At 35.6% G+C, this 15,885-nt stretch overlaps 1 long non-coding RNA gene across 5 annotated transcripts; it reads right to left on the reverse strand.

The window, feature by feature from the left end:
* Positions 1-8,022: 8,022 nt before the first annotated feature.
* LOC145129220 (uncharacterized) lies at positions 8,023-10,225 on the reverse strand. Of its 5 annotated transcripts, XR_013717384.1 has the most exons (5): positions 9,382-10,225; positions 9,209-9,293; positions 9,016-9,073; positions 8,663-8,754; positions 8,023-8,576 (listed from the first exon to the last, which is right to left on the reverse strand). It is a non-coding gene; the product is annotated as an uncharacterized LOC145129220 (long non-coding RNA). The 5 variants fall into 5 exon arrangements; XR_013717383.1 differs by having other exon boundaries at positions 9,016-9,567; positions 9,934-10,225; XR_013717381.1 differs by having other exon boundaries at positions 9,016-9,293.
* Positions 10,226-15,885: the final 5,660 nt, after the last annotated feature.

The following is a 15,885-nucleotide window of genomic DNA, read 5'->3' on the forward strand; positions in this document are numbered from 1 at the left end:
TCGAGCGATTTTTAGCCGACGCAACCTAAACGAGAGTTCAAGGTCTCTACAATAGTAGCACTATGGTAAAAAGACAGACGAAAACGGACGTCGGATAAAGAAGTTATGGATTTTTAACGGAATTATCGTGTCCCCACCTATTAAATAAAATATAGTTAAAAATAAATTCAAAATTTGCCAACGAAGTCTAAATGAAAGTTGTAGAGTATTTTCTCACCTTCGCGTGGATATAAAGAACGTCAAAAACGGAGCTCGTATGCGAACGTTACGCATTTTTTAAGTTTTTGGCACGCATTACGAAGCTTATCCGAAGGAGTACGCCCAGCGTACTTTGGAGTACGCCCAACGTACTTAATGGAGGGCCTCGGATCGGCCACGTCGCCCCTACCACTCTACCGCCATCCCATCCGAAGACCGGAGACCGTGACATCATCGCTGACGTACGCCCCGCGTACGAGGGTACGCCCCGCATACGAGGTACGCCCCGCGTACTTCGGAGTACGCCCAGCGTACGAGGGCAGTGTTCCTCACCTATAAATAGGATGCGAGACCTCCGACTTTCCTTGCCCATTTCCTCCTTCTCTCTCATTCTTACTCCACATTTAGCATCCCGAGACGATCCCGACTTCCCGGTTTCATACCTCAGCCCCGACGAAGGTTCGAAGCCCCGAGATTCCCGAGAATCTCACCACTTTCCGGTCGAGGTGCCGCCCGAGGAAAAATCTCGTTTTCTTCGAATCATCACACTTTCCAGGTGAGTTCATACCCCTACTTTTTCACGTCTTTTCATACATTCAGTAAATACACTATTTGAGTATAAATACACTATCACTATTCGAGCACGAAAGACACCATTGTACTCCAGCCTTTGGAATCTTTTTCAAACTATATGTAAAAAATATTGGATTTTCTGGAAAACACGTTCAGTTATTTTTACTAAAGGACATACAAATTTCAGTACAAAAACGCTTATGAACTCACCAACTTAATTGTTGACATTTTTTTCAAAACTACTTGTATTTCTCAGGGAATCAGTAATACAGGTAACCATCAGCTTTTGGAGAAGGAACGCTAAGGCGTCTATTATCAAAACATTTTAAATCATCATATTTGTAATATTCTTTTGAAACATGTATTACACGCAACAATGTAAGTTTTTATTATATTTATGATGGTTGTGTTTACTTTCTTTACAATATTCAACTGTTATGATACTATGTGAAGTCATCCGCCCCCGAATGTTTCCGCCATTCTGGTTTGGGGGTGTGACAGAAGCTCACCTTGGGTAGAAGAAAGTGTGGTTGAAGAGATGAGGTGAGATATTTGAGCCTAGAACACTTGATGTTTTGGATGAATCCCTTGGAGATTTTGATACCTTAATGTTATTAACACATGAATTACTAGGCATAAATTACTTACAGGAACTTAGAAGGAATGGTGACGAAAATGGTTTCTGGAGCTTGACTTGAGTTATTGGGAGTGTTCACGGAGGTTCTCAGAATGCAAATGAGTTTGTGAAATGGGAAAATGGGGTTTACGCTCCTTCTTATGGGAATGAGAACTGGATGGGATGTTTTCTTGGATTACTGGTGGGTAATGCATGTATTACTGAGATTTACATTGGAAATTAGTAAATTACAACTCATAATTGTCGTACACACCTTTGAAATTAGAAGGGTTCACGGCGTAAATGGGTTTTCACAAAGTATTACGGCCAAAAGAGGTCCACCAAAGGTGGTTTACGGTCTAAAGGGGGTGCCATTATGGAGTTTACGGCCTAAAAGTGGCCTAGAATGGTGTTCACGGTCTACTTATGGTGGTTTGATGTAGTTTACGGCCAAAGTGATTCTTTGGGAGTTGTTTACGGCCAAACATGTCCAAGAAGAAGAGTTTATGGTCTAAAAGCTTGGTTCCTTAAGGTGTTCACGGCCAAGGAAGCTTCCTAGGGAAGTGTTCATGGTCTTAATGTATAGGAACTCATATATGCTTGTTTTATTGCTTGTGTGCTTTTTATTTTACGTAAGTGCAATGTCCCATTTAATTTCATAGCTCATGAGAGTTTTAGGGTAACATAATTCTAAAAAATTTACATTGCCATAACATAATAATAGTATAGCTATAGCTATTACATATACGGGACTCCTTTGGCTTGGTTTTGGACTTGAAATTTCTAGTTGTGATAGTTTTCATCTATCTATGTTATGAAGATGTTTCTGCAAATTAAAGTCACTAATAATAAATGAAGATGGGTTATCAAAGTAAGATGCATGAGAGAAATGAAAATGAAAAATGAATAATGAAAGAATTAAATTTTACTTCTAAAACTCCACTTATGGATTTGCTTTCATCAAGAGAAGTATTTATCCACATCCATATATAAATTTCTACCCCATAATCCAAAAGATAGCATTTATTTGTGTCTAGAAACTCCTTTGTTAAGGAATGTGCTACAACAAGTTCTACTTCCCCTTTCTCCACATTTCAATACAACAAAAAGACTTTGTCAATAGTCAAAACCTTTAAGTATTCCATCAAAGTCAATGTCATTACCAAAATAGTTGAGTGGGAAGAGGATCGACATTTTTGGTATCATATGTTTGTGTTTTGCTTGGGAGTGGAGCAAAGTCACCAAAGAAACCCAAAAACTCTCCAGTTTCAGCAGCATACATCAATTTTCTATCCTCTATTACAAGAAATAAGATAAATTTCAATTATAATGCAATATAACATCCACTTACCAACAGTGGCTATGTCACACTTCCTGTCATGGTAAGTACCTTTGATATGCAGTAAGACTTCTAGTGCTTTAGCATGTTCTTGAATGCAAGAATAGATTGGAATATCTTATTTGCAGTATCCAAGATAAAGATGTCATCATGATTAAGTGGGGATCGAGCAAAAGGAACCTGAAACAAAATAAAATTGAGACAATGAAAAATCCTGACTGACAATATATAATGAGAGCATCACAATAGTAGAGATTATTTTTGCCACATCAGCACCAATTCAACAACTCAAAAAATTAATATATATCCATTATAGCAAACCTTTTTGACTTAGCTTATTTATAGGTCCAACCTATCTCAAGTTATATTAATTTTTATTTTTTAAACCTAATAATAAAATTGGAATTACATTCAAATAACTAAATGGTATGTATATTTCGATTACAAATCAACATATATTCTTAGAATTGCAAAATTTATAAGTTGTATATTTCTGATATTACCAAGTTTCTATCTTTTTGTTATTTACTTTTTTTATAAATATAAAAACGTAAGCTTTAGAATGTTTTTAATATCTATTTTACATTATATTAAACAAACTAACAATTTTCATTTGTACTTGTGAATGTACAAGCATATTAAAAAAGCTATGCGATTGAAAACCGTCCACACTAGCTTATTTAATTTTCTTCAACTTATTTGACCCAAAAAGCTCATGTTTTAAGAACATAAACATACCTATTTTACATGAACTAGATGCTTCATATCTCTAGTAGGTTGAAGTGCTTGAAGACTTATGAAACTGTTCATAACCTACAAAAATAACAGTAAAAGATACTATTTTTATGCCGATCCAAATATACTTTGTATTGAAGCACCTAATACAGAGAAGAATAGACAATACTGTGGTGGGACGGGGACATACTCATTGTCAGACTCTCGTATGTGAAAATACATAAATGCGCTTCTAATCCTCATCATAGAAAACAATTGGATTGTACTTAAGATCTGCATGCAAGTGTGTAAGGAACCAGTGGAAGCAATCCTTTATTAGATATTTAAATGCATCCTAACAGAATAGAAGGAAGTAAGTAATCTAAAATTGCATAATTTACCTTAATATATGAAAGTATTAATGTGAAAGAAAAAAAATTGTGTGACATCTTGTTTTGAGGAACTTTCATTGTTGAACCTTATATTGAGATTTATTCGATATTGGTCTCTATGTATAAGAAAGGGTACAAAAGGGCCCATAGTTTCATTTTGGTAATTCGCGCTTTGGGAGTATGCTGAGCATACACCTCGTGTGCAGGGCGTAAGTGAGGTTCATGAAAACCCTAATTTTTAGGATTTGGCTCATATTTAAGCATCATTATAGCCTTACATCTCATTCTTATTCGGCGTCTTTCTATGAAATCGATCACCAAGCAAACCCTAAGAGAAAGAGAGTATTTTGGAGGCTTTGGAATGATTAGATGTGTACATGAAGAAGAGGAGAGTGGTGTGGAGAGCTTAGAGTTTGGGAAACACTTTGGATCTGAAGTTTTCTTTTCTTTGCAACCTCCATGATGTATAAAGCTTGAAACTTTACCACTCCATCTTGTAGATCAAGACATTTCACTCTTTTAAGTCACTTTTTGTCCCAAAATGGTGATTCTTGAGCATGACATGTTCTTAACCCATTAAGTCGTCCTTTCAGACCTTAAAAAGGGTCTTGAGTCATAAAAATGGGGTCTTAATGTATTAAGATGTTGAGTTAAGAACTTAATGGACACGCAAAGTCATAAACTTGGAAACTTTGTGACTCTTAAGGATGATTTGGCCTTGGAATTGGAAGTTGGACGTAAGAGCTTAAATCATTAAGCTCTTAATGTGTTTTTGGGAAGAATGGGAGTATACCTTGCATAATCTGAGTACGCAGCGCGTACGTGGTAAACCTCCCCGATGGTGGTCAACGCTCGAGTATGCCCCGTGTACCTTTGGATTACGCCTCGCGTACACATTTTGTGTTGACTCGGTTGCGTTGACTCGGTTGAATCAATTGACTTAGACCAAGTTTGACCAATGGGTATTTTGGGTATTCTGAATGGTGTTTGAGAGTTAGTGATTTTGTCACACCCCGAAACCGAAGGCGGAAACGTTCCGGGGCGGAGTGACGTCATGCGTAGTATCACAACAGTTGTATCATAGTAAGCATAGTAAACACAACCATTACATTATAATATGAATATTTACATTGTTCAAAAAAAACATGATTTATACATAACAGTATAGCAAAAGTAAAAGACGTGAATCTGAAACGCTCTGTCTTCTCAAAAGTCGGCAGGAATACCTGTCTATTGATGCCCTGAGAATACAAGCAGTTTTAAAGAATATCAGCATAAAACTGGTGAGTTCATAAGCGTTTATTTCTGGTGAAAGAAAGGTTTCTTTGATCCTTTGAAAAGTGTTTACCAAGAAAATCCCATATTTTCTTATGAAAGATGTTTGATTTCCCATTAGTTATATGATAAACCACCTGTTTATGAAAGTTTGAGTTATCCCAAGAAAATCCCATATTTTCTTATGAAAGATGTTTGGTTATCGATTCTGAAAGAGAAGTACAAGTATCTACCATACTTGTGTCGTTAGGTGTAGTTTCCTTGAAAGACCCTGTTTATTCTCCGTGAGATGTATTAGTCTTATTACAAAAATAGAACTAATAAGTAGGTAGTGAACTAGATCCTAAGGGTATTATCAATACCCTCTAGTAATCAAATCGGTTATTACTTTGAGGTTAGTTCACTAGATTCATTATTACCAAAGTAAATCTCTGTTATCTAGGTTGCGAGTTTCATAACCATACATTAAACTGGATATGGCACGTACGGTGGCCAGTATCATTTTATGACTTTGTCACCCGTAGAACTGACGGTTCCACTGTAGCTAGCAGCGAGGTGCGGGATAGTCAGTCCCGTATAGATCTATACACAATAGTCACGCTCTCCCTCCAACAGATTCTGGTTACAAGGGTAGTCCTACACTCACGAATCCGGTGGAGTGTTACCAAGGACGTGTCTCCAATCCTTAAACTAACAAATTTACAAGTAATAATACATAAAACCCTGTTTATGGTTGGTATGAATCCTTTGTAAAATATCACAATTTATGACGAGATTCATAAGTTCCGTGCTTTAGTTTTGAAAACTGTTTCTTCGAGTTGATTTCTAAATCGAATGGTAAAACGGTTTTCTGTGTTTGAAAGCATACTGAACATGTAATTATTTTAAACAAAATAATATATTTGAGCACAAGTTTCCTTGTACTTTTGCTTGTATTCCCCCCCCCCCTGAAAACATGAAAAACTCGGAAAAACGTAGGGGTATGAACTCACAGTTTATCGTAGGATCCGAAAGCACAATTGGTTACGAGTGTTGAGTGTCAACCGATGTTTTGTACGCGAGTGGATCCTATTATCATGTGATACCACATATACGCATTAGAATTAGAGTGTTTCATGACTAAACATGACAGGAAACCACCCTAAAGACTTGGAAATGCTTGTCGGGACCCTATATGATCAAATAAGGGATGTGTACGGCCATTTAAGTGAGTGTGCGGCCAGGGTGTGCGGCCAGGCTGCGTGTGCGGTTGCACACAGGAGTGTGCGGCCGTACATAGGGTGTGTGCGGCCGTACACAGGAGTGTGCGGCCGTACACTCCTCGTTTGTGTCTGAAATGTCGATTTTGAGGTGTTTTCGAGGTGTTCTTGTGCTAATACCAAGTCCTATTAGTAAATGAAGGCCAAAACTCTTCACTTTGGAGAGTTTAGTGTGTGTGCGGCCACCTTATGAAGGTGTGCGGCCGTACACCTTCAAAGGATGAAGAACACGAAGAACACTATGAGTTTTAGGCTTAGATTCAGGTGTCTTACCACTATAACAAGCTGAATGATGGAGTAGTTCACATTTTTGAGGCCTTTTGAGTGTTCTTGGATGAAGTTTTTAGAGAGAGAAAGTAGTGAGAGAAAGTAGAGTGCAGCCAAAGGAAAGGAATGAGTGTAGGGGTCTCCTTATATATATATATAATGGGGAGTGTGCGGCTGGAGGGTGGGTGTGCGGCCGCACACCCATGTGTGCTGCCGTACACACCTCTCATGAGGGTGTAAGGCCCGGTTTTGTCTCTATACGACTTGTTGACTCATTTCTAATCTCATTGCCGACTGTACTCAAGCTTAGAACACTTAAACTAACTCTTAAACGGCGTTAAAAGATGATAAAATCGAGTTTAATATTGCTATTAAGATCGATTGCACAGGATAAAAGTTTCGGGTTGTCACAGATTTGGATGAATAGGTATCGGCTAGAGCTAAGATTCAGATTCGGGACCTCGTCAACTCTTGATCAAATTTACAGGTGAGTTTCCTCACTATACTTATGGGTCGAAGGCACCTAGGCAGGCCAATTGGATTTGATATCCTGCTCTATGATAGAATGTCGTTATGTTGTAATGAACTGTTAGATCTGAGTCCTGGTATATAGGATGTGAGTATGTTGTAGTGATCTGTAGATATGCCAGATGGTTTATTGGCAGATTATATGTTTATCTGTTATATGTACACATATTTTGGTTAGTGGTTGAACCTGTATTGCTATGTGCGTGAGCCAACAGACCAAGGGCATTCCAACCCGACGGTTGATAGGGCCCGACTATATTCTATCACGCGGAGGAATGGACCTATAGTATTTTGGCATCCCAACCTAATGGTTCACTGGACCTGGGGTATTCCAACCCGATGGTGATGGACCTGAGGTATTCCAACCCGATGGTGATAGACCCGTTGTATATTGGCATTCCAACCCGATGGTTGACTGGGCTTGGGATATTCCTACCCGATGGTTTACTGGACCCATTGTATATTGGCATTCCAAGCTGATGGTTGACTGGGTCTAGAGTATTCCAACCCGATGGTTGACTGGACGCATTGTATATTGGAATTCTAGCCTAAGGTATTCTATCTCGAGGATGACTGGACCCGGATGTTGGTTGGTCCTAGGGTATTCCAACTCGATGGTTGATTGGACCTGACATGCTTATTGTATATGTTATATGTTTATGTGGTGGTACTTTAGAGGAACTCCTTCGTGCTTATAGTTTCAGTGTATTGTTCCAGGTGATTCAGATAATTGTGGCAAGGCAAAGGCGTGAACATACATATCCTTGGGTTTATGACAAATTGGATCTTGGGAGACTCTAATTCTAATTAATGTTTTGTAAACAATGGTTTTGTAAACACTTCTTTTAGTAAATAGGTTGTTTTCAAAAGTTTAATTTTTTTGTAATTTTTGGGATGTTACAAGTTGGTATAAATAAAAAGTCACAAATAACTCATGCAACTGAACCTTATGCTTTTAATAAATACTATTTTAGTGTTCTCCATGTGTGTGACTTTTTGAGTTGTATTCACTGCTGCCTCGGAACCTTCTGTTCTTAGTTCATTAAGAGCTTGGACAATCTTCTTCCTCGGACCAAGAGGAGTAATACCTATCTTGTATAGATCCTGCAGGAAACAATACAGAGTGAAGCTTAATGATGGAGCCGGAAGAGAAAAGTAAATGAGGGCAAAATAGTAAAATTTTAGGAAGCATACCACATTTGTCAGCCATCTCAGACTGTCCAAATCAATTTATTCACGGATAAAAAATTTTCATACCTAGATAGGCCCAGGTTGTGTAGCCATTGTAAGATAGGACAGATTTGATGTATTTTCCCTTGAGCTTGAAGAGAAGGATCATCAACAACTTACCTATGAGCTCTACAAGCGGAATCATGAAGAAGTTATCCAGAATGGTCACTATTAGGAGCATCTACCTACAAAGTAGTATACAAAACAATTCACAAATGAATAACACCATTGATACAATTAATCCGAAAATGGATGAGGAAGAGGGTCTTACAAAACATATTTTCACGAAGATCAAGTTTTTTTAAAAGGGTGCATTTGGAAAACACCTTCAACACCAACCCTAGTGGAAGAACACTTGAAATCCTTCAATTTTGAAGATTTTTTCAAATGGTTAGAAATGGTAATAAACCCAATAGTCCTCCAACAACATCAACTTTGCATCCATATCAGTCAAAAATCAACAAATCTCGACGAAAATTGGTAAAAAAAAAAGCCTAACGTCAAGAGTATAATAAACCCAATTACTTAACACTTCAAAATTAGTACATAGGTCTGATAAATCCATCATATAGATTAATTTCTAGAGTAAAAAAAAATTGGAAGAAGAAAAGGAAAATCAAAGACCTTATTTCATCTTTTGAAGGGCTTCATAAAGTGGCTTTTGACCTGCCTTCTCCAATTTCTAAAAACAAAGGATTAATCCAAAAAATATTTGTTGATTAATCAAACACCATTTCACGTATAAGTAGAATACCAAATGAAAAACTGATAAATATAATCAGATGAAGAACTTTACGCGATAAAAAACAAACTACACCTTCGATTCCTAAATTGAAGAGAGCATAAGAAAAGAAGAAACGTGGAAGTTGTGGAAAATTACTTCGAAGCTTTTCTTGTTGCAACTGCATTATTTTTATCAAAACCCATAATTTCCAATATAGAAGAATCAGAAGCCCCAAAATTGAGAGTGATGAGGTGATTTGGTGATACCTTTTTTGTTGGTTCGATGGGTCCAAGAACTAAAATAAGAAAATTGTTTACGTTTTTTTTCCATGATCGACATAGGATAGAGAAGAGAATTTTGTGTGCAATCTGGGATGAATTGGAGCACCAACCGACCACTTCAACCTTCAATCCTTATTGCTTCAACATTCGTTGTTATTTTAACCCTTGAAACTACAAAAAATTACCATAAAGCTATAGAAAAACTATGATCAGCTGGGAAGAGATGAGAAGCAAATTTTACAGGGGTTAAACCATCCTATCAACGAAAACCTCCACAAACGATATTCGGTTGTGGATTCATCTCCATTAAGAGCCAAAATAGGGTGAGATTGGAAAAGGGAGAATAGATTTTGGGATTTTTGAGACAGTATATGTGTTCGCGAGTAGCAGAAAGGGACTAAAATTGCACAGCTTGAAAAAGCTGTGCGTTCGAGAAATTGAAGGTCGAGACAGAAGGAGACGCTTGGTGGTGGTTAGCGTTCATGGCGATCAAAGGTTGGTATGTGTAGGAAATTAAGGAAGGTTATTAATGGGTACCTGATTGAGATGGTGCACGGAAATTGAGCATGCAGTGATTAACGATGACAAAACTTGATTCGTGGCATTCACTTCAACGTCGATGACATCGTCGCTTCTAACATTGCACCGGTAGAGGAAGCGGTCGAGAAAGCGTCGTCCGCTTTTTGTGTAACAATAAAGAAAGAAAGCAGTAGACGGTGATATAGATTGATGAGAATGAAGCGGTAGAAAATGTGAACTCCGATTGGATGAAGAAGGCGGTGCTTAACCCCGGATTAAACTAACCCCTTTGAATTGTACCCTGGTTAGGTACTCGTCATAGGGGAACTATATATATATATATATATATATATATATATATATATATATATATATATATATATATATATATATATATATATATATATATATATATATATATGGAGTGGTTCAAATGAGAACCATAAAAGATTAAGAACCCTAAGAACCCCAATTAGTTAGTAACTATTTACATGATACTCTTATTAACCATGTTAAAATCTTTTTTTTTTTGTGTTTTTGGTACGGAAAAAGCAAACTTATAATTTTTACAGTCTAATATTTTCATTCGTATATGCTTTCATATTTTAACACAAAACTTATATCAAATACAGATTTACATAGTCTATTTACAGTTTAATGCAAAAAATTCACAACTTAATACAAACTGTTTTACAATAATTCACTAATTCAAAGAAGTCAAAAACTTAAACTCTACCACCACATGCCGCCACCAACCACCTATATCAACCTAGTAGCCTTCATTTCTTCCAAATCAGATCTGTAAATAAAGTCATGCATTAACAACTTAAATTCTACATTCAGAGTGTAATAAAGCCTATTAATTCACTCGTTTTGAATTTAATGCAAAACAATTATAAAAACTAGTGGATTCTTACAAATTTATACAACAAAAAAATAAATATATTCATAAGAAAATTAACACAAAAGTTTATACATATATCGTTAATATTTTAACACAAATTTTAAAAAAATTCACAGTAAAATGCAGTCAATTCACAATTTAAACACAAAATCCATAGTTTTATGCAATCAATCACATTTTTAAACACAAAAATCACAGTTTAATATAAAAAATTCATAATTTAATATAGTCAATTTCACAATTTAAATAAATATTCACAGCTTAATGCAGTTAATTCAAAGTTTAAAATACAAAAATCATAGCTTAATACGTAAAATTCACAGTTTATTACAATAAATTTACAGTTTAATACAAAAAATATAAATTCACAACAATAATATCAATTTGAAACTCTTTATATAGACAAATCATAGTTTAATATACAAAATTCACAACTTCATATAATAAATTCAGAATTTAAGAAAAAAAATTAAAACTTATATTTATACGTTAATATATGAAGACATTTATATGTATTAAATTGTGAATTTAATATATTAACTCGTGAATAAAATTCACAACGTAATACACAATTCAAAGTTTAGTATACAAAATTCACAATTTAAGACAAAAAAAAAACTTATATTTACAACCATCTTTTTCAAATTAAAACTTATACTATACGTTAATATAATAAATACATAATTCACAGTTTAGTATATAAAATTCATCAGATACATTGTGTGCACGACACATATTCACAGTTAAATAGAGTTTTTCAGATCTCTCATTCACAATTTAATAACCAGTTTAGGACTCTCATTCATAGTATTTTTAAAATAAAAACATATTAATTCACACATTCACAGTAACTAACTTAAATAGAACTAAACAATAGTTGAAACATTAAAATCTCAGTTCAAAGCTTAAAAAAATCAAAATTCAAATTATTTAAGAAAACAATAACATAATAACACACATTTTAAATTCAATTCACAGCTTAACAACAGTAAAACATAAATTGTGAATAAAAACTTGATGCAAACATTATAAAAAAACATTATAAACATGGATTAACAACTTAATAGTAGAAAAAACAATGTTTAACAAAAGTAAACAACAAATGAGAGATTACAACATTAAATTCACAACTTAATAGAAAGAAAAAAAAACGTAAACAAATATCAGCATACCTGATGTGTTTCAACAGAGATCAGAGATAAATAGATGAATGATATTTGACAGTGTTCAATAGAGCGGTGAAGCAACATAAGTGGTGGTGATTGACGGCGGTCTCAGATCAGGTCTCAGTCTTACTGGAGCTCTGTTAGATTTCTTCAGAGCTTGTGGCATCTATAGTTTCAGTTGCGAACATGCTTCAAAACGGAGAACAAAATCCAAATAAACAAAAAAGCTTCAGATGTCTTAGATGTGGAGAACATGAAGGAAATCAGAGCTGAAGGTTTTATACTAGCTTTGAAGGAAATCAGATCTGGAATCACGAATATGAACAACGAAATGACACAAAATTATGGAGGCGATGCAGATCTGCAGGGGTAGTGAAGATACAATGGTGATGACGCATCTGGAGGTGGAACATGTCGGAGGTTCGATGATGATGTCGGAATCTCATGCATGTCGGTTTCTGATAACCTGACAGAGGAGACGACGATGAAAGAAGTCGCCGGAGGAGAAAGAAGGGGAAGAGATCTGGCGGAAATCTTAGGTCTGATTTCGTTGATGAGAGGAGGAGGACGTGGTCCAGATCTGATGCATTCGAGATCTACCGTATCTTAGTGAAAAAGTGGTGGCTCGTCGGAGCAGATATGTCGTGGAAGGAGGACACGACGACGACTGTGGCGGTTCACAACAACAACAACAAAGACGAGACATCAGTGATATCGCCGGTGGTCGGAGGCTGCGACGTGGAGGTATCGTCGGCGGCGGTACTAGTGGTGAGGCGGCCGTCGACGATGATGGATGTGGTGGTGTTCATCAGAGATGGTTGAAGGAGGTGAGAGGATATTTATTTTGTTTCGGGAGAATAATGAAGAAATGGTATCAGATCTAACATATGTAATATGATTGGTTCTTAGGGTTCTTAACCTTTAGTGGTTCTCATTTGAACATTTACCTATATATATATATATATATATATATATATATATATATATATATATATATATATATATGCAAGTTAATGTTGACTTGTATCTTTATGTTTTTAAATTCATTATAACATATTTTTTGTATTTTACAAAATAGTAGAACTTGATGAAAGATAAAGTATAATAATCAAGCACTTATTTGAAAACTACAACATAATTTCCTAGATATTAAAATTATTCCCATACAACATATGAGAAATAAGGGAAAATATCTTGTATGTCCTTGTTAAGCTTCAAAATATCATATTCACCCAACTTAAAATCAAAATATCATATGTACTCTTCTTAACCTGTAAAATACCATATTTACCCAAAATTATTATTTAAACATTTTTTAAAATCTTTTAATCAATTTTTATGTTTTATAATCATTTTAATTTAAAAACATAATGTTAATTGATCAATTTTCCCTTCAATACTTAAACCCCTTTTTCCTTAACTTTGATAGACCATAATATCCCCAACTATTCTAACCCTTTTGTTGATCATGTACCTGTAGGATATGAATGCATTAATGTGACAACCCGAAATTTCTATCTTGTACAAACCCTACATTTCAATCAAGTCAAACTTGTTTCTGCTAACTTTTAGCACAGTTTAGAGCCTGTTTGACCATTCTGAGCTTAATTCATCAAAAGAATAAGTGAAAGGAAGTGTCAATTGAAGTTGTAAACTATCAAACAAGCCGTAGCCATCATCATATGGAGTTTACGGCCACACCATGTGAGTTTACAGCCGTAAACACATGGTGGCGTAAACCCCTTGTATATATATGACACTTAGTCATTTTTCATTCATTCTTCACCTTCCAAGCTAGAGAAATCGGATTCTCTCCCAAGGATCTTCAAGATTTTCCTTCCAATTCTCACAAATGTAAGTAAACCCTTCCATCTATGTGTTGTTACATCACTTCTTCTTGATTCATCCTTGAATCCATCCACAAATTCCATCTTTTGATCTAGATCTTCAAGATCTTCAAGAACACCAAGAACACACAAGTGTTTTGGGACGAAAACACCCCTCTTTAGCCTTCAATTTGTAAGTCCTTACCTCCTTTACATATTTAATAGTTAGGATAGCGAATTAAGGACTTGAAAACACCAAGAATCCAAGAACAAAGGGAGTTTACGGCCAAGGCAATCTCCCTTGGCCGTAAACCCTAATGATGGGTGCAATGTTGCCATAAACTCCTTCCTAAGCCTTGGAACCAAGTCTAGAACACTCCTAATACACCTATATGACCTTAAACATCAAATGGTAGAAGTGACCATGGGTTTACGGTCGTAAACCCATTAGGGCCGCAAACCCTAGGACGTAAACTCATGGGGAGTTTACTCTTGGACCGTAAACTCCAAAGCAAGACCCTACAACCCTTAGATGCAACCCTGTGATCTTTTAACACTTGAATCAAAGTGTTTTCCATGTTCTTGGGTGTCTTTACTTGCATAATTAGTTGTTTAAACACTATATATGTGTCATTATATGATAAATAGGATCCGTGTGTGTGTGCTCAAGTCTTCACTTGACACCTAGCATCCTATACCACTCGTTCATCCAAACCACTCACTGCAGGTGAGTTCATACCCCTTAATCAACCTTTTAAATGATTTTAAATGCTTTTATGGGGGGGGGGGAATACAAGTTGAACTAATATAGTTATTATATCAATCACATGTGATTAATAACGACCAAACAAGTGGATTTCTTACTTTTCAAACTGTGTTATCAAACAAACTACTTCAAATGGTTTTATAAACTCTTTTACATGTTAAACACTTTCTATTAAACTTATTCTTATATGCCAAACTGCTTTTAAATCGTCTTATGAAATGACACCAAGTCATCAATATTTATTTAAACTCTTCAAAAGGTTTTACAAAACTTCTTTCTAAACTTATATTTTGTCAAATGCGTATCTATATAGATATAGTTATATAAGTAGGATTGAAAGGACTTAGGACTGATAGCTCACCTTACTTTCTGTTCCTTGTTTGGTTGTGGACTTAGGGTATCGGTTGTTTGTCTGAAGGTCGTTTGAATCTTAGTTATATATTATGTATATGTATATAGATATAAAAGTTCCTTCATTCAGTTCAATACCTTTGGGTAGCAAAGGTATACAAACATGTTCATTCATACAAACAACATTGCTAGTAAACTATAATAGGTACAGTTTAGGAAGTTACTAATACTATTACTAGAACAATGAAACATACAAAGAGTCAGTTCATACATGAGTCAATACATACTATTATGAGAAACTAAGAGAACATACTATTATGAGAAACTAGGAGAATATACTATACACTAGTACAAAAAGAACATTACTACGTTATGACTTACTATTCAAACACCGATATACGATAATTTAATGTGACATACCATTTAAGGATACAACAAGAAAGTGTTGTATCATATTGTAACCAGAGTCTCCTGGAGGGAGAGCGGACATCTTGTGTATAGATCTATACGGGACAGACACTCCCACACCCTGACTGCTAGCTACAGTCCCAGCCGATAAGGCCAAGGGGTGACAAATGTCACCTCACTACATATGACACCGGAGTGTCATCTTTTATTCAGTCGTCGATCAACATGGTTACATACGAGTTCACATTTAAACCTTTAATTAACCAAATTGAGATTAAAGGCAAAAAGACTCCCCGAGATGTATTGTCCATTTAATACTACCTGGAGTCTGTATTTTATTACAAAAAGACTCCCCGAGGTGTATTGTCCATTTAATACTACCTGGAGTCTGTATTTTATTACTTTAGACTCCCCGAGGTGTATTGTACATTTAATACTACCTGGAGTCTGTATTTTATCACTTTATAACCAGCAGTGTCACTGCTGAGGTAAAACATTATTTTCCCTATTGCATTTACTTTGTGATCTTATCACATACTCATTAATGTA

Source organism: Lactuca virosa, chromosome 8 (genome assembly GCF_052849685.1).
Source record: "Lactuca virosa cultivar CGN04683 chromosome 8, Lactuca_virosa_CGN04683_v6, whole genome shotgun sequence".
In the NCBI taxonomy this organism is placed as follows: Eukaryota; Viridiplantae; Streptophyta; class Magnoliopsida; order Asterales; family Asteraceae; genus Lactuca; species Lactuca virosa.